This window comes from Callionymus lyra, chromosome 6 (assembly GCF_982586985.1).
Source record: "Callionymus lyra chromosome 6, fCalLyr1.hap1.1, whole genome shotgun sequence".
Lineage (NCBI taxonomy): Eukaryota > Metazoa > Chordata > Actinopteri > Syngnathiformes > Callionymidae > Callionymus > Callionymus lyra.
This window is the reverse complement of record NC_141823.1, coordinates 16,287,142-16,311,632: the sequence shown is the minus strand read 5'-3', so window position 1 is coordinate 16,311,632 and position 24,491 is coordinate 16,287,142. Positions and strand designations below refer to the sequence as shown.

Here is a 24,491-nt window from a genome sequence, read left to right as displayed (position 1 = left end):
CACAAAACAAAAAAACTATCACTAAAATTATTTACAAATTCACAAATGAAAAAAAATCCCCCCAAAAAATGACAAATTCACAGAAAAAAGAATCCACAAAACAAATGACAAATTCACAAAAAAAACACAAAATTACCTAAATAATTTACAACTTTACAAAACAAAAGACAAAACAACGTCGAGTGTGACCCATTTGAGGTTCTGTTAGGGGTTGAATACTACAAAACGTCACTAACTCATGCTGGAGCTACTCGCTGCTGGTAGGATCTGCCAAAAGAAAGAATGAATCCGAAGACATTCCTACACCTCTGAATAAGAAAGGGCAAGTTGTATCTGTCGCCATGGTGATGGTAAGTTAGCAACTTCCAGGTCACAATCGTAGTCGCTTTATTTTTTTTGTTTCATGATTTGGTTGATTTGTAGCCGAGATTTTGTGATTTGTTTTTGTGAATTTCTCATTTATTTTAGCAATTTTATTTTGAATCTACTGTATTGTTTTGATGAAAGATTCAACTGTTTTCAACAATTTTTTGAAATTGTTTCAGTGATTCTTTGTCACACAGGAAGGAAGAATGCTGGAAGCTGGAAATGAAGTGTGAAGCGGTAGCACCAACAAACACGCCCTTGGTTTATAAAATACATGAATAAATGCGTCTTTCTTCTTCACCGTTTATCACACAAGAGGAAGTTACAACCTTCCATCCGTCACAGTTTCCTGGCTGCTCAACAAAGTGTAACTATTCCAAAGCGTATATCAAGATGTGAATGACTCCACATTTCAATAAAAGTTAAAGACCATCTTATTACCTTTCCATTAAGGACATAACATTTTGTTAAATGGACTTCTATTTAAAACACTCCTTTGAGCCAGACTGAATGAATCTCAACTGCACTTTAATCAACTCTACTGTTTCCACTTCGCCTCTCATGATTAAGAAGAATAAAAATTCATCGAATTTGATTATTCCCGATTCTGAAGCCATCCCTGGAGCACAATCTTACATTCATCTACATCCACTTTGTAAAAATATCAATATCACTGACATTCAATTTCTAATATTAGTGTCAGGGGTATCGCGTAATTAAAAAGATGGAAAAAGGAACGGCTTGATCTCTCCGAGACACTTTTCCCTTTTTGTTCTTGCAATGACACGTTCACAGTATTCAAGGCTCACCAGGACGGCATCTGTTCATGAATGCATGCAGTTTTAAGATTTGATTATTTAACTGTATATCGATTTTGTATCATTAATTTAAAAAATGTGCGATCAATGCTGATATTTAGCCATTGTTAAGCATGAGAAGTGAGAGTTAAATTTGTCTAGTGTCTTAGATAATAAGTATCAAGACTCATATTTTCGATAGTCAATATGAAAAATAAAATGCATTAAACAGAGGTTATTTTAAATTAGTCTATTTGTATGACTATACTTTATATGGGATCCAAAATGCATAGTTTTTAATGGTTAAAGTACATTATTGAAAAATAATTCTCAGACATTCATTTACAAAATAATCACCTAAAAATATGTTTTTGGAAATGAATTAATAAAAAACAAAACATTATAAGGATGTACACCATAGGTCTGGTTCTAAAGGACACAAATTAAAAGAACCTCTGGCAGAAAAAGGTTATGACTGTGAACAATAGTGTGCAAATTGCAAAAGTGACACAGAGTAAACAGCTTTGTAAGCTGTTCTGGCCCAGACAGCTCTTCTTCCCGGGGGAAAGGTCACGACGGCCCACTTTTTGGAACCGCAGTAATCCGACTGAATCACATCAGGGTCTATCATGAGTGATCATGTGACACCCCAGGCGGTCCCTGGCAGTTGTCAACATTAGTGAGCGCCTGTCATTTATACTGTCAATTTCAATCCCATCAAGTTGGTTCACTCTTGTGCTGCGATAGCATTCGTGAAATAGAAATGACAAAAAAAACTGTTTTAATAATTAAGGATGATTATTTTGATACAATGTATTGTTTTGTGTGATGTTGCAAACTATTTTGATGAATCAAACAGTGTTTAAATGTTTTAAAATACAATTAACATCATTTATATACTTTAGGTGAAAAGCAAGAGTGGTGAAAATAACATGGCAAAATAAGCTCCTCCATATCACCTGCTTTTTAGTGTTCTTTCTTCTTCTACATAAAGATCACAAGACTTGTAGTCAACTTGTAGTCAACACTGCCTCAGAATAGACCAAGACACTACCAACTTAGGATAGTGTCAAAACTCAAGATAAAGATCAAGACAACGATTTATGCAGATCGATACCAAGACGAAAACCGAGACATAGACCATGTCCAGATCAAGACTTCTTAAGATTGAGAAAAAGATCAAAACATTCAAGACCAAGACAAGACAGAGATTCTTCCAGGTGAAAATAACTTTTCCAGATCAAGAACAAGACATTGTCAGACATTTTTCTTCCAGATTGAGACCAAGACTGTGTCAAGACCGAGACATTTCCAAATCGAGACCAAGACAAGAGACTAAGAAAAAGACTTGGAACGAGAACGAGGACAATGACAAGGAGAATGACAAGGGCAAGGAGAATGACAAGGGCAAGGACAAGGACAAGGACAAGGACAAGGACAAGGACAAGGACAAGGACAAGGACAAGGACAAGGACAAGGTAAAGGACAAGGACAAGGACAAGGACAAGGACAAGACACTCTTAAGCTAAGAGTGTCAAGACAAGACAAGACAATCATTTTTCCAAGTGAAAATCAACACTGTCACTTTCAGGAACCTAGATCATTACAAAGGCCAAGGCCAAGACCAGAACAATAAATTTAAAAAAAGCCCCCCCAAAAAAAACTTGTGTGTCAAGACAAGACCAAGACCTTTCCAGATCTAGACCAAGACACTGTTTAGGTAAGAGTGACAAGACAAGACCAAGATAAAGATTTTTCAAGATTGAAGGAAAGAGACTATCAAGACCAGAGAGTCGTGATCAAGAAAATTCCAAGAACAAGACCAAGTACAGACCTCTTCAGATTGAGTACAAGGCCGGGAAAAATAATCGTCCACATTTAAACAATAATTTAGTCGAGTTGGAGAACACTGCAATCATATTTTAGTCTGTATTATTGATTTCCTCAGCTATCACAGTATCTATTTTGATTGGATTGTAAGGACGTGTGTTGATGCTTGCGACAAGTGTATCAATAAAGAAGCAGAACAACACGGACCAATATGTTTCAAGACCTCTATTAAGGCTCTGAACAGGGTGAGACAGAGGGAATCAAAGACAAAGAAAAGACCATGAACGGCCAAGACCATGACACGAAAAGACCATTGACCACGGAGAGTGGTCTTGAGACCACCCCACCACCACACACCTCGCCCAAATTGTCAGAACATGACCATAAGTGATAAGACAATGTTTTTCTTCTGCAGTCTTTTTTCACTTGCCAGTTTCTCTAGCTGTTTTTTAAAGTTCAGCAATCTTAAAGCAAACATCTGTTTTATTCACGCACCACAAATCAGAACGCCATCCATGGCACATATGGCCCCCCTGATAGGATAGAGTTACTCTTTGTCTCTTCTCTAAAACCATCTGCTACTGAAGTTGCATCATTTCTTCCTGTGTGCTTTAGAGTTAATTTCCTCAACAAGCAGTTGTTTCTCTTAAACAAATAAGTGTTATATGGGTAATGAAGTAGGAGTGTTAAGAAATGTGTGGTTTACTGGCTTCATGTGGAAATTCAAAGACATCATTCAGTATGTCAAGAGGAAATGTGCATTTATTATGATGACAGAAGAACGTCTTGCACATGTCGATGCTGATAATGAATGTGGAAGTGGTAGAAAAGAGTTCTTAGGGTTAATACATGCAAATTCACTCAGCTAAAAGCATCTATTAATCAATATAAATTACAATTTCAGATTTAAACAGGATACAGACCTTGAAAAAAAAGCAGTTAAAGATCAGAGTCAATTGTGCTGTAAGGAAAACAATAAATAAATAAATGCATATGGATACCATTGTGGGTTTTGCTGGTGAAGTAATATAACAAGAATAATACAGGTCCAAATCAAACATGATTTTTTTGAAAAGTTTAAACTTTCCTTCACCAAGAGGGGTCTGAAGACTATCACAGCTTATTAGGGCGAGAGACTAGGGAGACCATGAACAGGTTACCAGCCCGTTGACCATCGACAAACAACCACTGTCACACCGTTAATGGTCCAATATTTTCTAGACTTTTTCAGTTACTTTAATTCCTTAAATATTCTCAAAAAACCAAGGGCGCCTTATAATCAGCTGCGATTTATGTATGAATTCTGGTTATACTTCCTGACCTTGAACAAGTTTATCAAGTACATGCCGATTAAAAATGTGTCGAAATGTTAGCATATAAAAGTATCTGAGGCGCTGTCGTATTAATATACAAAGCTTGCAAGTATTACTCCAAATAAAAGTCAGTTATGCTTTGGATGATGCAGTTTATAATTTGCTCTATTAACACTTTTTTTCTTTCCATCTCTTCACATCAAACCCCTCGCGATCCTCAACTATAGGCTCGCAAAGACAAGAGGCGTCAAGAGGGGACGTTGGACAACATAAACGATACCTGGGTCAACACAGTTACATGACTTAGTATTTAATTCAACCCATGTTTTGGGGAGGAAAACGGAGTGCGAATTTAAGCATGCACAGACAGAAAACACAAACACCACACAGAAAGTGTGCAACTTGCCTCGATCTGAGAGCAAACACCCAACCTTGCCTAACAATACTCTCTTGCGCACCCAAGGTTAAAACTATTTTACAATGTTAACAGTGTGAGAAAGAATGTTTTGGCACTGTGGTCTGAGGTTTAAAAAGGCTGTGAAGGGAACAAGCAGTAGAAACTAAATGATTAACTAAGTGAATGAACGAATGGAAAGACTGTGCTTTGTTATTCATCCATCTATCTGCTTTATTATTCCAGTCAGATCAATAACAGAGAGAAAAAAAGAAGAGTACCCTTAATAGACACCTGTGGAACTCCAGGGGAGTGATGAGGACAGGTCACCAACCATCACAGATAAGTACTATTTAGTACCAGGGTAACAGCAGAGTCAAATGACTGTTTTAAAAACAGGCCGTCTATATTTCCCTGCACCTGATCACCTGAACTAATATGCAGACTCCTAATTGACTTGACAAAGGATACGCTTCTAAGCTCCTCTGCGTCTTTTAGCCGCGGACCTCGGCTGGGATTAAGATCTGCACAAATACATGCTGAACTTTCTAACGTCGTGTGGGAGCGCACAAGGCTTAGAGGCACAGGTAATTCTGAGCAGACTCCGTTCTCTCAGATGTTGTTCCTGCGTTTCACTTGACACTCACATCCTGTCACGATTGCTTTATAGTGCTTGAAATGACTGTCGGTAAACTTGAAGAGAGGGGTTTATCATGTAAAAATATCCACAGGCTATTTTTATATCCTCGATGCAAATGTTTAAGATGATGTTATATGAATCACAACCATTTGAAAATATATTTTAATTTTAATTGATATCAATTGTGGCTTTTTAGATAAAGATCCATAATGGGTGTTTCTATTACCATTGGAAATTATTAATGGACTGATGAAGTTTCATGAAACAGTGGCTAATTTTTGGAGCTTATAGACAGTGCCCTCAGTTGAAAAATATATGTGATTACATTAGCTGATCAAAATAAATCTCATCTTCTTGTTATTTTTGTAACTTCTTGTTATTTTTGTAAATATGTTGTGTATATATAATATAGTGCAGAATTTCTATTCCATTCTATTTAGATTTTTTTCATTTTATTATTTTATTTCTGGGTGTTTTATTTTTGGTACATATTGCTTACTGTTGTTTAAACCGAATTTCCCCTCGCGGGACAAATAAAGGATTTCTGATTCTGATTCTGAAATAAAGGATATTAGAGAAAAGTTTCATCTACTGCACTCTTAAACTAAAACCAGTGCTTTATGAAGCTTCAAAAGACCATTACTATTTATTAATCTAAATGTGCAATAAAAACATACAATAGGAACAATTATTCAGAATTATCTCTCAACTATTGGTTAAAAATGAGGGGGTCTTTCAGGTAGTTGTTGGCTAATGAAGCATCATGAAGCAGTGTCATTATTTCAGAGCCCACTTGATGGCGGTCTTTACAATATTTTTCTTTGCTTTGAACAACCTTTCTAATGAAACATCACATCATTTTAAAACTAATGGCACCACCTACTGACATTTAAACAACATGACACTGTTTCATGAAGCTTCACCAACCAATCGCTAGTCAGGTGGAGCCCCTGTTCACCCTGTGTCATAGAGTGAATTGAATAAGTGTAACTAATTAATGTAGCGAGAAAAATATTTCGATTTTTCAGAAGTGATGAGATGATGAAGCTTCATGAAACATCATGTTGTTTAGAGGTCAGTATGTGGCGCCATGAGTTAAACAAATATTTGATGTTTTATTAGAACAGTTGTTCAAAACAAAGGAAAATAGTGCAGAGACTGCCATCTAGTGTACTTTGAAAATAATGAGACTGTTTCATGAAGCTTCACCGGGCCATCAAGAGTGCCATCTAGTTGGCTCTTACGATAAAGACACTACTTCATCAAGCTGTATCAGTATTTAACTATTTTTAGCATCCTAGGCTTCAGCTGAAAAGTGTCCGATAGAAAACAATATCACTTTATTTTATGAATAACATTTTATTGAAACCCAGTCAAATTGGAATCAAAACGATGTCAGTTTCTCTCAACATCAATTGATCAAAAAACATCCTGTTTTGTCAAATGGATTTCACAGGTTTCTTATTATTCCCTTTTTTTTTCCATTCCCGAGCTTCTCAGCAGTTTTGCTCCCCTAAATTATTGAAAACCCTTGAAATCTGCATTACACCACTTTGAACTTTTTGTTGAGGCAGAACAAAGAGGGAGCAAACAAATATCAGTAGTCAGTTTAGAAGGCACACAGAGCGGCGGATGACGCTAAGTCAGCGGCACGACTCACAACTGTTACTTTCCCTGACATACAAAGCTTGAAATCATGAATACAAATCCAAACAAAGGACCTTGCACTGCAAGAAGGAAGTCTCTCAACTCTATATTCATATGAGAAAAAAGCTAAATGATGCAAACAAAAACAAAAAAAAACAACCTTGGAAAATTACCACCGCGACGTAATTCAATGATGTTTGGGATTCAAAAGGGCTATGAGGAATAGCATCATCTTATCTTTTTGGATCTGTCTCCTTTTCAGCAGTTGAACGCCGTCCCAGACGACGGAGCCTGAGCTCCGCTTCAGGATTTACAGAGTAGAGGAAGCAGACAGACAGGGCTTGTATTCAGGCGTTGCCGATAGGCTTGGCATGTGTGTCCTGTTTGGCATTTAAAACACCTCTGCTCATTCCTGTGTCGTGGGAGAAGTGACAGACCTGACAGGCTTAGTCTCTCGGGAGCCACGGGGCCTCTTTCCAATCTTCCTGGGTCAGTGCGGGGGTGAGACGCCGAGCGAGGAGCTCATGGCTGGAAACACTAATTATCATGGCTGCCTTGCGTTTAGTAGCACTGTGTTCAACACTACGTAGTGCACACCTCCCAGTCACGCTGTCATATACCTCACAGGATTGCGTCTAATTGTGAAAATTGTAAAGCTACGGGTATTTGGGTTCCAGTTGCCAAAGGCCATTCAGCGATCGCTGGCTTGTGTAAATAATTCAGCAGACAAACAACTGTTAAATACCGCTCCTCAATTATGCTTTTTTTGCCGATATTGTTTCGCGCGACGGCGATCCATCCCCGGGATTAGTATGCAAGTGTTTGAGCGGTGAATCGAGTAGCAGTTGCGACACAAAAATCACGCACGGTGAATCAGAACCGCGGTGCTCTCGCTAACAACTCCCAGTAATGCTTCTGCCCAAACTCATGATAATTTAATAAATGCCTGAAGGCAGAGTTTGAGGCAGTGGACAAATATAAATATTAATTAACACACCAGGGACACGAGTAACACGTGAAAACTTATCTGCCCATTGGCTGCTGCCGTATTAAAAGGAAACTGGTCAGATCTTTAATGTGGTTAAGAATATGCATTAGAACTTCAAACATTCCCGACTTGCAAAGTGAACAGAGTCTCACAGGCTCAAAGTTTTCGGAACTGAAAAGCTCTATCGTTAGTTTTCGCTGTGTTTTATATGTCCGACCGTGCGTTTGTCTGTTTAATATTGAAACATTTTTAAACATGCCCAGCATTACAGACAGTTACGGTCGAGACCCAGTGTATAAGGAAGGCTAAAGTCTAACATGTATGTCACATGTGGCCTGAAGTGCTGTCAAGAGACTGAAGGAGGGATTAATTATTTATCACTTTTAATTAATTGATCATACTTTTTATTTAGTTATTTATTTGGTTATTAATGCTCATTTTTGAAAGGTCAACTATAGTGTTGATGTAAGTGTGTCTTAAATAGATGTTGGACTCTATTGTATGTGTTTGTTTGTACAAAACTCTCTTTTCATTGAAATATGTACATGTGTTTAAGCCCCGTCAATCCATCCATCCATTCATCCATCCATCCATCCATCCACCCATCCATCCATCCATCCATCCACCTCCAGGAGACTTGTTTTACGAACAAAGCGTGGCTCGATTACAGCTGACTGGAGGACGCCCATTATTATATCATAATGGACCCTTGTAACCTCTCATTTGCTGAGATTTAAGGGAGAACTGTTTAAAATAATAACTTTAAAACATCTTCATGATGAGGGACCTACTGCATCTTGGAGAAGAAGACTTCAACATTTGAATGTGAGTGAGTCAAGGGAGTTTTCACATTAGTTACACTTTAAATATTTCTTGGTTTGAAGTGGGAATGCAATTTGCAGGGATGTCTTTTAAAGGAGCCATCAGGAAGAACACTAACATTTGTATGCTTCATTTAAGACCAGGTGTTATTTACTCTAGCCTGTTTTTCTGGTTGTGAACGTTGTTCTTTTCTAGTATATGGATGCAACATAAACAGTTCTTGCTTCACACTGAAAATATTCTATAAAAAGGTTCTGTATTGCTCCAGGTAAACTAATGTATTCTTACCAAATATGATATATCTTTATTTGTGCTTCCTAACTTGACAGTTGTAGCATATAGTACAAGTATATATACATAGATAACAGTATATCCATAGACATGCTCACATATGGATGTGGCTGAACAAAAAGTTGGAGAAACTTTGTTCGCCCACACTGTGAACATAGCAAAAATTAAAGCGTGGGAAGTATCTGACAGTTGTCTAAAGAGGTGGGCTGAGACTGGACATGAACACTTTCTCTCCACCTTCACCTCTGAAAAATAAGTGACCCCACTGTGTCATGCCAGAACGGTTTATTTAAAATAAGAAGAAAGTTAAATAGAGAAATCTTTAAAATATTGTCATATTATTGATCTTGACAGTACTGTGGATCAGGGGTTGAACCAGCCAAATTAAAGTGTCCTCGTAGTGATACATTTATGTTGATATTAACAAACATGACGTAAAAAGCGTTTTTAATTAACTGGTTCTTGTTAAGTCCCCACCACATCAACCGGTGAGAATCCAGACTCGGACATTGAGCTGGTGGACAGCTTCAAATACCTGGGTGTTCACCTCAACAATAAACTGAACTGGTCCACACATATCAACGCCGTGCACAAGAAGGGCCGAAGTCGCTTCCACCTCCTGGGGAGACTGAGGTCCTTCGGAGTGTGCAGACCACTATTAAGGACCTTCTATGACTCCGTGGTAGCCTCTGCTATCCACTACGCTGTGGTCTGCTGGGGAGCAGGCAGCACGGACCGGGACAGGAAGAGACTGAACAGGCTGGTCACGAGGGCCGGCTCTGTCCTGGGCCGCTCGCTGGACTCGGTGGAGGAGGCGGGAGAGAGGAGGACACTCTCCAGACTATCCTCCATCAGGGACAACACTCTCCACCCACTGCACCTGACCGTGGAGGAGCTGGCCAGCTCCTTCAGTGGCAGGCTCAGACACCCCCAGTGTAGGACGGAGCGTTATAGAAGGTCCTTCATCCCAACTGGTGTCAGGATATTTAACTCTCTACTTTAAATATCCTGATGCTAATCCGTAGTGTGTTTTTCTTCTCGTGTGTTTTATTTTATTTTTTGTTTTTATTTTATTTTACTTTATTTTATTTTATTTTTATTTTATTCTATTTTATTTTGTTAATAGTGTTAAATGTCTAATATTGTAAATAATCTGTATATTTTTAAGATTGTTTTTATTTTTAATTTTTATTATCTCTTTTATTATTTCTTTTTTCCTTGCACTTTATTTTTTTCAACTGTGCTGTTGTAAAAGTGTGTTTCCCCTCTGGGGATGAATAAATATTTTCCATTCTATTCTATTCTATTCTAAAGAATCAGTTAAATTCATGAAATTTCAAATATATATGTAATAAAAAAAACAATTCTGTTTCCTTTATTTTTCTCTGAGCAAACCTTTATCGACGAACACCACACGAACCACACCCGATGACTCGATTTATTTAGTTAATTTTACAGCTTGTTAAACGTTACAGCCCCGCAAGGTCGATAAATGTCGACCTCTTTCACTTATACTTTAGCCCTTTAAGGATTACACTGTAAATAACACAACTCTATTAAACACTTTATCAGAGCAATTCTGTCTGCCATGCAAAATTTCAGCTTGTAATGGGAGGATAGATTAAATAGAATCGTTTTCACCTCGTGACAAATTTCACACCAGTAAGCAACACACAACTTATCAACGCTCTGGGTGACATTTACAGGGATTAGCACATGGTGTTAGAGTTCAGAACACAGCAGGAGGGACCGTCGCTCTAGATGAGGCAAAGCAAACTCTCTCACACACATTACACACACATTTCACATACACACCTTTGCGCATGTGTTTTCACAATCTGTCACCATTTAATGTGATAATGGAATGGATGTTGGGTAGATATAGATCTGAAAGTTACTGGGAAAATAAGATTCTTCTTTTCAGCTAAAGTATAAAAAGCTAAATATATTATGATCATGTTTACTGGGGAGTCGTCTGAAGATGTTGATGGGATGGTTTCAAGAGGGATAAAAAGTGATGATGTGGCTGAACTGTCTGAGTTAGTTATAAAGAAGCACCTGGGGCGAGACCAGTGCGCTTTACCTGCACAAAGCCTTCTGCTTTGAGTGCTGCCGTATGATGGCCTTGACAGAAGCTGAGTCCAAACGCTGTCAATCAAATGTCAGCTTGCAGCAGGCAATGGGCAGTGAATGACAGATAAATGGTTCACTTATGGACTGCAAAAGTATTTTGTGCATAATTAATGCCTAAGAAGAGGCTTCGTTTTTGTCAGAATCCATGACAGTGTGACTGAATTTTAAGTTTCATTTTCCTACGTATTTGTTGCAAAAGCTTAACATTTATATTTCGTGAATAATAAGAATAATAAGAAGAATCATATTCATCCAAAAATATTCACTGATACAAACAATGCCATTCATATCAATTGTATCCAAATCTGTTAATTTAAATTTTAAGTGAATTCATTTTACTTTTTTTCAAAAAAATTGAATGATATCCTTGTTTGTATAGAAGAAGAAATGAAAAAATGCAAGGTGAAATGAAGGTTTAATAACCTAATATTTCATAATTCTATAAGGAAAGAAAATTGAAATCTAAGATTTCAAAAGTAGTGATGGTCTGATGAAGCTTCATGAAGCGGTTTCATTATTTTTTAGAGCTCACTAGATGGCGGTCTCTGCAATATTTTACCTTGTTTTGAACAAATATTCTGATGAATCGTCATTTTTTTTAATAGATGGCGCCACTAACTGACCTCTAAAAAACATGGCACTGTTTCATGAAGCTTCATTATCCCATCATTAGTTACAAGCCAACCCAAAGCTACAGGGAAAAAAATCGTAATTGATGGAACGGTTTTAAGCCAAATCTAACTCATTGACATATTGAGCTGCTGATGTGTGGATGAAGCTTCATGAAGCAGTGTCCTTATTATCAGAGCCCACTAGATGTCACCCTCTTCTCTATGATCTGTTGTTTTGAACAGATATTTTATGAAACCTCACTTCATGTTTAACTAAAGGCAAAACCTACTAGTTTTGAAGCAATCTTGTTACATTATTTTCTGCCTCATCAACCAATTAAAACATCCTCATCTACAACCTGATCACCTCGTTATTCTTTTATCCGACTCCTCTTATTTCTCCCTCACACAAGCTCATTCATAACCGTGTAAACTTGCTCTTAACTACAACCCTTTACAAGCTCATACTCATAATCCCACCTCACAACCCACTGACTGACCATCAAACACAGCTTCTGTTGCAAATTTCTCCTAAATTGAAAGGTTTTCATAACCTTGCGCCCCCGTGTTCCTGCAGACTCGTGCAGACTCGTGCACACCTACACACCTGTCCGGTACTTTCCGCTCTTTCTCATCCTGTTCTAGACTCTCAGATAACCTTAGCATCGAGGTAACAACGAGCAGTTACTCCACTTGACCCCACAGTCTCTGTAACTCTCTCCTGCCGTCTATCCGTGGAAGATACTTCCCATCCAAAAACATGTTTCCCACCAAATTTTTTTCTTTAACATATATTTCTATCTGTATACGTATCACACACGCGAGCAGACTAGGAAGTGAAATCTTTTCCTGCTCATGCCGGTACAGCCAACTTTCACTCGAGAACAGGGGTAAACATGCTGTGACTATGATCGGCAAAATCACTGTCAGCTTGTCACTAACAAATGTGTCACCTTTGTTGCCCTTTAATCGTTGATGCCCCTTCAGCTATTCCCTGTCATTTTAAATGTCGTAGAGTTACAGAGAGACCCGTCAGTCCCCCGAGCGGCATCAAAATCATATCAACATCTAGCCAGCTATCTGGCGTGACGCTCGGATGAGCAAACTAATCATTTACTTGCGAGTCTTTGTGTTTGCCGGGTGGGTGTTTGATCTTTGTTTGTTTTGGTAAGACGTTCTTTAGCCTATCAGCAGACAACTTCATTCTCATCAGACGCGCCGCCACTGAGGACACAACACTGGTAAATATTTGATGAAAAACGCAAGTGCCTAAAGGGAAATCCTCTTATTAATGATGCATTATAGAGAAAAACAGAAACAGATAAACTAAATATATTGTTTGAATAACTTGTTACAATAAGTCCTGTTAGTATCATCATTATTTTTATTTTCAGACTTCTGGGAATCTTTTGAAGAATGATTTAAACAGAGCACACAATCATTAAAATACAAAAATAATAATAATTAATCGAAATAAAAAAATGGCCAGTGGTGTTAAAATGTGACGTTGTTTTAGGGTTGCTGAAAAGTTAACAAGAAGGAAGTGATGGGTTAATGAAGCTTCATGAAACAGTGTTCTTATTTTATTCTGTTTCGTTTTGAACAGGTACTCTAATGAAAAAAACTCACGTTGTGTTTAATCTGAGGGCGTTACCTACTGAGCTCTACATTGTTTCATGAAGCTTCATTAACGTATCACTAGTAGAAGATTTCCAACTTGGATGTTCTAACAGCAGTATCTTGGCCAAAAATAATTTAGTGAAACTTAGTGAAAATAACAATATGCAAGGAAAATGTTAAACCATTTTTGTGACTTTTATAATGTATTATCAAATAAATAAAGCTCAAAAATTGCATCGTCCACAAAAATATAAAACAAGCAAAGCCACAGCCTTTGAATGAAAACCGCTTTAGTTGGGATACACTTTTAGAGTGACCCCTAAAAGGAAGAATAAATATATTTATACAGACATTAAATATATAAATAAATAAAATAGTGGGAAGGTGAAAGTCCATCAATACACACACAAACCATTGCTGGTCATTGAGATGTCCAAAAGAAACAGGAGAACAGCAACACAATTTCCAGTTTGTACGAAATCTCTTTCTCCAAGAGTGTGTCTCGTTGGTGTTCTCTTGTGGATTTACTCTCAGTCTGGTTTAGAAAAACGGGGTGGGGATTATTCCTATCACAGCGCGGCAACCATAAGATCATTTCACCAGAGTAAAGGTGCAGCTTTCACTGAAGATAGCGTTTTCTTTGAGAGGACTTGCACCGTGACATGTTGAAGTAGCCCAGTCAGGGAGAGGAGCGTTAATGTTGAGATAACCCATTTAAGTTGCTGTCAAAGACGTACTCCTGCGCCTCTCCTAGCAACTCTCTCCCTCGCTCACATACTTTCTCTTGCAATTCTGTTGATTGTCATGGCCTGCAGCTTTAACTTAACTGCTTGGCGATGAAATAGAAAAGTACTTCTTTGCAGCGAGAATGGATTGATGTAGCGGTTCGATTGTGGAGACTACATCCTGCAGGAGCGAGACAATACCAGAAATAATTAGACTCATTAATTTAAAGTGATACTTCACCCAAAATTCCAATTTCACTCATTTTCTACCCACCCTCGTTTCGACGAAGGGTCGGGAGAGTTTTCTACGTAATCTGTCTTTTTTTGTAGTTATAGGCAACGACGTATGTCCTTATTACGGTTGCGAACGGTGCCCACTTCTTCTTTCTTCCCCTGCAAAAAGATACACTTAAAACATCCAAATACCTCCATAATAATGCTTGTCAATAGTTTCTCTCGTGTATTGAAGCCTTAAGATACATTTTTCAGGAAAAAAAAAATTAACAGGTCTTAATTTCAGTTTGTTTGTAACAGAAGCTAAAATGCTAACAAGTTTTGCAGACAGGAAACACTTAAACTTAAAAAATATAATTCTAATGTTCAGGCTTCAATACAACTATAAACGCATTTGAGTGTTTTTAATGGTGTCTTTTTGAAGAAGAAAGACAAAGAAAAGTGGGCGCCTTTCGTGACCATTAATGTCTGTAACATTTCAAATCAAAAAGAAACAGATTATTCTAAAAATTCTCCCTCCCCTTCGTCGACATTAGGGTGAGTCGAAAATTAGGTAATTTTGGGGTGATCTATCACTTTAAGTATTCGTTAAAAATGTTCAATCAAATATGTTCTTGTCATGAGACCACTTATGTTGGTGTTGTCTTGGTCCGTCTATCTCACTGAATACTTTTGTGTTCATTTAATGATACACTTGGCACAGACCTCATTACAGCCCACTCCACAGAGATCAATATAACATATGAAAAAACATCGGAATTGACTTGATTATGATGGTAATTTCCTGACAATAATATAACAAAATTATTATTTGTTTTGTTTTTTACTTTTTTTTTTAGTCTCTGCCTGAAACCTTAGTGCGGATCCGAAAACAAAGGGCTTGGTCTTAACTTGCACCGTCTCGCACAAGTCTAATGTCCGAGGGGTCTTCATCATATCATCTGGAATATACTCTGTCGTAATATATTATGTATTTGTTAATGATAGAAAAGTCCTGAGATAAAGTATGTTTATCAAATTGACTTAACCCCGTATAATACTATTCTCTCACTGATTGTATGTTTTAATCAAAGTAAGAGAATTGTGGGAGTCAAGATGTTTCCGTGAAAGGTACGATCTCTGGAGGAGCAAACATCTGACCTTGACCATGAGCGTGAACATCTCATTCAAGGAGATTTTCGGTGCTAACCTTTGTAAGGAAGGTAATTAACGGCTTTAAATACTGCAACGAAGATGTAACATGGACCTAAAGGCTCTGTGCTTCAGAAAGGATTCTGACAACAACATGTAAACTCTGTGTTTTTCCTTCTTACTGTACAAGTAAAATCTAATTTCTATCCTTTGTTCAGGTAAAAGCGTTAAGTCCGATTCCTCGCCTGACAGTTCATTTTGACAAATTGGACAACTATTTTTCCGAAAATAGCAAGTGTATTCAACTATTTTCCTAATAGTATAAACACTTCCCATCTCTTCATAATCCCACACTCTTTGGAGTTCTCTCTCCCCGCTGTTGTGAGTAATCATCAGTAGAGGAGAAGCTTCTCATCAGCCCTCCCGTCTGCTCACCACACTAGTTGGCACATACTTCCATAATAATGACTGAGGCAACTCTGAGACGATGTTTACTAGCTGACAGCAGCGCCATGCTCTCTGTGTATGCTCCAGCAAGCATTTCCATTTAGCTCACTTCTGAAGCCGCTGCCTAATTTCTCTTTGGAGACAGAAATCCTTTAAACCCCATTGTATCCTGGGGCAACATATTTACTGAGGACTGGCTTTCCAATACCCAAGAGAGATTAACACTTCTCCCTGATATATGAATCCATGCCACCCACCCACAGGCCTGGTCAAGAGGCCCAGCGACACTACCCTGCTACACCGGCTTCATATGTTTGGATTTAAGTCTGACAGAGAAAGACACAAAAACAGATACGCACTTCTTCACAAGCATATGAGGGATTAGCTAGAGTGACTATTTCCTGCTTCCTCATTCAATGAAGCGATTGATTATTAAGGATATAATATAGAAAAGGAATAATTCATTTGAAGAGCAAATACATTCCTTTCATAATTGAATTAAAAGGATGATGTTTAACCTGAATCAGTTTGCCTGACAGAGATGGCCAGTCTTACTGACAATCTTCAGCTCAAATAATTAGAAAAAAGGTTAAACATTTAAATCCCAGGACCGACTTAATAATGTTTGCGCTCTCATTTGTTCGTATTCAATCAGACAAACTCATTTAACTTAATGAAAATATCATATTTCTCACTAAATACATTTGTAATTATAATTATTGAAATATGTGGTAGCCCATTTAAAACAATATGAGTGAAGTTTAAGAAGCTGTAATCAACTGAAATCAAAATGAGAGAACAATTGGGGTTATTATATTTGAGCTGACATGATGTTTATTAAACACAGGGAGCATCACTGAGGAGGGTCTTGAGAGACACAATTGAGGAGGTGGGAGATGGGAGGACTATGGTGGACCAGGCTGTCGTCCATGATGGCGAACCTGTCCTAACACCCCCGGGACACTTTAATGTCACTAAATAGCATTTTCAGCTCCAGACTGATACACTATACTGTGTTGCAGGAAGGAGATACTCCTCCACTCTCCATTCTTGCCACTACAACCAGGTCTTTTAATAGAAAATATAACTTTTGTTTTTGTTGGTTTCTCACATTTTCTTTACTTCTGTTGTGTGTCCATACATATCTAGTACTAGACGTTATTGTTATAAATGTATTATTATTGATATTTTCGATTATTTGAATTGCAATATTTATTATCATTATTACAAATAATTGTTTACCTTATTCATTTGATTATGTTATTATCATATTTTATATGTGTATGGTTATTTATTTTTATTTATTTTATTTATTTTCTTGAATGTCTTAATTAATGTCTTTAATCATTAAGTCTTTAATTGTTAAGTCTATAATTGTTTTAAGCGTTTAATGTCTGTTGTTAAGTTTTCATGTTTTGCATTGTGGGCCAGAGATGACCACAATTTTATTTATGCTGTATGTCTCAATACATGCAAATTTGACAATAAAATAACTCGACTTGTCTGTACTTCTAAAACAACTACTATATGTCTAATGTGGGAAGAATAAAGGTATATGAATCAATAAATCAATAATGACAAAAACAATGAGAGAACAGAAAAAAACATACAACCAATTCAACTTCCACAAATTGTCAATTGCTTTGGCTCGGGGAAAAAAGAGAACTGGGAAGTAAGTCTATTTAATTTAATTCATCAGTTAAACTTAAGCCATGTAATTTAGCAACCATAAAACAATTAAAAAAAACATTGGAAAGTATTTCATTGGATTATATTATTTGTTTTGAACTGTCGAGTTATCTTCATGTATATATGTTTTTGTTTAAAGTATAGTAAACAACCAAATAAAGGTCACCACTTCCATCATCTGCTCCTTGTTATTGTCAGAGACAGACGGAGAGTAGCCGACCTTACCTGCTTCGCAGATGAAGTAACACCCATTAATGGCGACACATCTGGTGTCATCACTGCACTAATGAAAGCTCTACTTAAAGGTTGATGATGGAGATTCATTTTCAGTTTCATCAGACCCCATCCTAACCTCCAGCAGATACATTCCCACCAAACTTCAGTTAGCTGTGGGCATCGAGAACTTGGTTGCACTCAGATCAGATTTCAGCCACAGAGTTTATGTATGCATTAGCACAAAAAAAAAGGCTCTTGGCTGTGACGCTTAAGTTCTGGGTGTGACCCCAAAAGTCAACCAGAGAGCTGCAGCCTGCAATTTTCTCCCAGCCAGTCCAAACTTTCAAATAGTATTCCATACGCTCAGTCGCTCGTTTCTACGTGCTGAGATGAGTTTCAGAGTGAAGTTCTTTTTCTCACTCAGACTCCACATCATATAAGGCTGAAGTTATCAAACTGGCAGCTCCAACTACTCGTTCTTTGGGTTATTATTTATTTAAATGTTTTTTACTTCTGATACAGTAAAATGATGCCGAAAACATGAATTCAAGCACGGAATCTTTAAATAATACAGTTCCTAAACAAATTTAGTCTGTGAAGGATGTAAACCGAAAATGCATTTAGACAAAAACGGATCTTGTAACGAAAATTTAAGACAAAACACTGAAAAGATATTCATAACATCTTACAAAAGACATTAAAAGGAGTTATTCTGATGTATATTTCATACAAGTGAGATAAATAAGTTAGCGAAACATTGATACGTCAAGGGGAACATCGCGGAAAAATGTCATTTTCATGCTTAGTTTGTTGCGATGAACACCTGTTTTCAAATTGCTTTTCTGTGTTTCTAAGCAGACGAGTTGTCAGTGATGAGACTTGGAAGGACAACTTGACAAATCAGATGAGGCACGGCGGAGGAAGCAAAGCTAACAAGGGAGTTATACGTCTCGTCCTTCCCATCTATGATTAATGGCCAGAGTGGTTCTAGCCTCACGCCGGAGAACATAACAATCTTGCTTTAGAGGATTTCATGTCTTTGCAAAAAGAACATAAACAGACCATTCAGGGTGTGATATTCGAACAGGCCCCTGGTATCCGCCATGTACTTCAGTAACCATATCTGCAGGAGCCTATTTTTGTTTCTGTGCATAAAGAGTGCAATCAACCACTTTATCGAACCGTGGTTGTCTTTATCAATGTTTCTTTCAGCAGCTGATGCGTTACTTGACCTATTTAACAGCCATTGTTCAGTTCCACTTTAAGTCTAAGTGCTGCTGCCAGTCGTTCCATATTCCTATTATGGTATAATTGAAGTTCAGGTAACAGCTTGAAGATTTAAAGAGGCTGCAAAAACATTGGATCATTCGATCGTCCAAAACAATATCAAATGAAATAGTGGCAATGGGTTGATGACGCTTCATGAAGCAATGTCCTTTTTAAAAAAGGTCAGTAGGTGGCGCCGTCATTTTAAAAAGCATTTTTTGGTTTCACAGTAAAACGATGACACTGTTTCTTGAAGCTTCATCACCCTTTAACTAGTTAAAAGCTAAAATATTATCTGGTATTTATCCTTCTATCCTTCAGAATATCTCCCCAGACTCTTTAATTGGGTTTTAGCAAAACATTAAATTATTTTTGAGATAAAACCAATTAATTAATTGTCTATTCTGCTGGCATTTTTTGTTTTGTCGTTTAAATTATCTTTACGATTTTTATTTCTATTTCAGTTGTTTTTTGTTTTCATCAGGTAGGCCCAGTAAGACAGTGATATAATTGCCTAAAAGAAATAATAATATTAATAATGGAACTACTATTATTAATAATATCAATGATAAAATATACTTTACAGTCCAATAACTATTATTCCACTGAGAAGTTTGTCCCATTTTTATAAGAAAAAGCTTCCGGTTGGAAATAATTATCCAACTGAAGTGGCAGGAAAACGATGGTATCTCTGAATCTGCTCGTTGATCCGAATATCCCCAACAATTAATTGGCTCTCCTCAGGCCTGAACCCAAAACAGTTTCAAGCCACACACTTTTTTTCTTCAGCGGTAAGAGGTCCATTTGGAAAAAGTACATTAATAAGACTGTTGACTTATTTTGAATACGATTACTAGGTTGGATGTTATGAGCTTCAATATTTTGCCGCAAAAAAAAACCTGTCAGTATTGAACTTAAACCTTAAATTATTAAAGAAAAATGCACGCTCAGCAAAATTGCTCTTGGGGGTCTTGAGAGCAGCTCCTTGAGCTTCAGGAGGTGCAACATGGGCCATACATTAGCTTGTCTATGCGTGAACCGTACGATACAGTATTTCCCGCGCAGGCTCCCAAGGTGAAAGGGAGAGTTTGATCGAGCTGCCGCAGCTGCCAGGTGTGGCATCTGTGTGTTTTTTGGAGCAGAGGTGCTCCAGAAACCATCTTCCCCCCTCCTCACCCCCCACAGAAAACCCCACGTTTGCTTCCTCAGCTGCTTTGTGCAGATGAGACACAGGAATAAATAACCCATCCACAATTACGCAGCAGGAGAGCAGAGAACATGAAGTTACTTACATCTAAGAGACGGGGCTTGAAAATAGACGTAACGGTGATTACAATTGTCCCGGACTAAAATACTCTTTTTACTGGAAGAAAATGGTAAATAAAGTGTAAAATGGATAGAGGAGTAGAAAATGACGGAAGCTAAATTAAATTCCTTTCATAGATCTTTTTTTTTTAAGATATTTTAGCAAATATTAGTTGATATACAAATGTATTGACATGATGTCCCGCTGTGATTGGCCCAGAACTAGAAATCGAAACCAATGGATCTCTTTCTTCGCAGTAAGACCTTTGGTAGTCGGAGTGCTAAAAAATGTAATTGGATTATTTCACTGTCAATTAAAAGTGCTGGTTCGGCGTTTTCAAGATGGCCGGATAAAATTAATGGAATGTTCCCATTGGTGCGCCTGATTACATGTCCAGCCCCGGTGTCGTACGAAATTAAAAAGAAGCCAGATTCTATTCCTGGCCTGGGAGCCATTTATTATAATGTGTTCTCTTTAATGACTTGCTCTTGTGCTACTGTACATCAACTGAAGATCGTTTTAGTCTTGGTTCAAAAAGACACGCCTAAAAACATCCAAAAACTCCACGTCTGTAATGTCCATCTTGTACTTAAGCCTTGAGATGAGGAATTGTTATGGAAAAACTTATAATAAGTCTTATATAATAAGTCCGTATATTGATTTCAATTTGTTTGTAGTTATCAGTCTCTCAGCTCAAGTGTCTCCTCATTAAAACACACTGGTATTGTCAGTGGGATTTCTCGCTAAACACAAGCTTAAAATATAGACTTGTTTATTCTTTTTCGGAACAATCTCTAATGTTAAAGCTTCAATACAAGATGGACGTTACAGACAAAGCAATTCATTGTTGTAGGAATTATCTTTTTAACACTGCAAACCTTTCACTATGATTCTCCTGTTTTCACAATAGTAATTATAGAAATGTTGTGTTGGTTAAAGCCAGTGTGGGATACATTTTTTTAAACTTCTTAATAAAATCATCAAGTTTTAATTAATTTGTGCTACTTTATATTAGACTTCCTATATCAGGCATTAAAGTGATTCAAGTTTCACTCATTTTCTTCTCACCCTCATATGAACTAATAGGATTGAGGATCGAGAAATCTGTTACTTTTTAGAGTCAGAGGGAAAAATGTAAATTCATTTTAACGAACCCACTGAAGTTCAGTTGTCGTCCTCTTCATTTTTGTTTCAAAAAGACAAACTTAAAAACATCCATATACCTCCATACTGCTCCATCTTGTATCGTAGCCTCGACGAGATTAATTGTTATGAAAGGCGAAAGTATTCGACACAGACAGGAAGTACTCTGGTTAAATCTTGTGATATTTACCTAGATTACTTCCTGATTTTTAGAAACCCAGGGGCAGAAATTCCGACAATATATTTGGTTCTTAATCTACCAGATAATCCAGAAGTTTAGATGCAGTTTTGCATGCAAAAAAAAAAAGAAGTGACAAAGACTTTTTGGTCTTAGTCGTGCCTGTAAATGCTGGAACGTGTCAAACGGTTGATTGGTTGCTCCGCATGACTAATTGGCATAACCGTGAATGCTGGTTAATTGGATGTAAGAGTAAGTGGTTGTCAAAGTCTCCACTGAGACGAGGTTCAAACTCACTCACTCCCTCCAATTTGTTTGGTGTATTAAAGACAAACACTCTAATTGATTCCACATGGTAAAGCATCATCATTAGTCTTCCTGATCAGCCGAACCTTCTACGTTATTCCTACTTATGCCTATTAATAAAAGTATTTAACGTCATTTTGCAGCAGTTTATTTTCCTGCTTTTTTGTAAAGTTTTTAACAGCCATTCTCTCTGGAAATTTAAGCCTCAGTAAGACAGCCGACGTTGACCTTGGGGCGATAAAGTTGAACTGAAGCACACCTCAAAAAAAAAGAAGGGAAAACTGGGTCGGAAATGTTCATTCCCAGCAGGAATAGAGGGAAGTTAACATCTTCAGCTTTGCACCAAGACTTCCAACTGGGAAATCATCTCTAAATAAATCAAATGAGTTTCACAAATAGGTGAGAAGCCTATGGGAGTCCCAGGTTAGCCCTTTGGGAGGAATGAACAAGTCTGGATGATTAAGTGAGAAATGAATGACCCACTCGTGAATCCACCAGAAATCTGCTCGTGCAATTGATTTCAATTAAGTCTGTCGTGTTGATTTTTGTCAAAATTGCTGAAATGTTTGTGCTTTTCAACCGGATGCAGTTTCAGATGCGGAGGAATGTAGTCGACTTAATTGAGACACACAACGCTGCCCAGTCAAAGCAGGGAATTCCCCTGTTATTTCGCCTACGTTAGGATCGTTGTCACACTGTTTAACAGGATTACGACAGAATGCATCAGTGTCGTACAAGCATGGGAAGCAGATCGGGATTTTAAAAAGTGTTTTTTTTCCCCCCCTGTCTCTGTAAGTGGCTGCTCGTTCGGGGGCACAAAACATATCTTAATGAATCCATATAGTAGACTACTTTTTCGTTGTATCCTACTCCCACCGTCAACAACTACCCTGCAAAAAAGCCAGAAAGATCCTCAAAAGTAGTAGCAGTATTTCATCAAGGATGGAAATATTTTCATTTCTTTTTTTTTCCCTGACCCAGTATCGATATTCATCAACACTGATTAAATCTATTTTTAATTTTATCTTATCTCTTTTTATTTTTTTAGTGTTCTTTTATGGTTTACATTTTAATACAGTGTGTATAAAATAAATATATATAATTTTTAAATTTTAATTATTATTTATTTTGCACTTAAACTTCCGTCAAAGCAGTCATTGCGTGCTCCGCAGCTAAAGGAAATTAACATTTCTGCAAAATCCTGGTGATGACTGGGGACGAGAGGATACGGTGAACTGTTAAAAATGTACAAAAATATTTCACCTTAAGAGATTTCGCTTCTGCTTCTTATGCATCACATCATGCTTAAAGGGTGCTAAAAAGTCACATATTCATTTTAGCAGTTGCGTGAATCACAGGCACAAAATTGTAACATAAGTTCCCACACCTCACACTTAATCTTACTAGCGCCCCAATGCTAGCAAGTCTACGACGGAGAAGAAGATTCCATCACACTCTAACAGACTTGAACGATGGAAGACTATGCCTGTAGACTCTTGTCCCAGCAGTCTCGCCACAAAATACACATTTAATACACAGTACACAGAAAGTGACGCCGTCATTGTACAGGGGGGACTCGCCTCCTGAAACAAAAGCTCGGAATGATGGACAGCGAATTACCCTCAATTACGTTGGCAGAGGAAAATGTGGACAAACTCTCCACAGAGGGAAACCCGTGGGAGTGACAATGTCTATCCACAAATGTTAGAAGCCCGGGGTTTTTGGGCCGTTATGTGTGGATGACACATCTCTTCAATACAGCGTGAAAATGCCAAAGAAGGGGCCGCTGAAATGGGGCACTAGAGGGTATTCCGGAAATTGCGGAGACATCACATTGCTCAGCCCAGTCATCGAATTTTGCTTCAAAGTGTCTGAAATTGGATTTCATCCACATTCAAAAATGGGCCGGATATGATTTTACACGACTGTTCCCAAATGTATTTTTCTGTTTATTTAAGACATGCATGTAAGTTTACCCAAAGAAATGTTGATTTTAATGGCTTCCATTCATCTATAATTTATTCCAGGTGTTCAGTTCATTTTTTTTTAATAATAATGTAAATTATTCATATAAATGTACCAGGAGAGGAAGAGGAGGTTTGAAAATTTGAAAGATGTATTGTAAGATATAATGTACTTGGTTTCAATAAAAACAGTTCAATTCAAAATGTGTACGACGAAATGCAAATATTCGAATATTTTCCAACTTTATTTTTAAATGACCAGACACTTTTAAGTTTAAAACTAATTAGCAGCATATTTGCTAATGATAAAATAGATAAACATAGATCAAACAAATTGAACTACTCGTCTATTTCAGTACCTATTGGTATAAAGCACTTTTAGAAGGAAACAATTCACCTTATTATGAAAAACATGTTATTATTAACAACTGTAT

General features: G+C 37.4%; 1 protein-coding gene across 4 annotated transcripts in view; it reads right to left on the bottom strand.

Annotated features, from left to right (window-relative positions):
* pcdh9 (protocadherin 9) overlaps positions 1-24,491 on the bottom strand; it is a 198,510-nt gene that overhangs the window by 23,124 nt on the left and 150,895 nt on the right. The gene's annotated exons all lie outside the window — the stretch shown is intronic.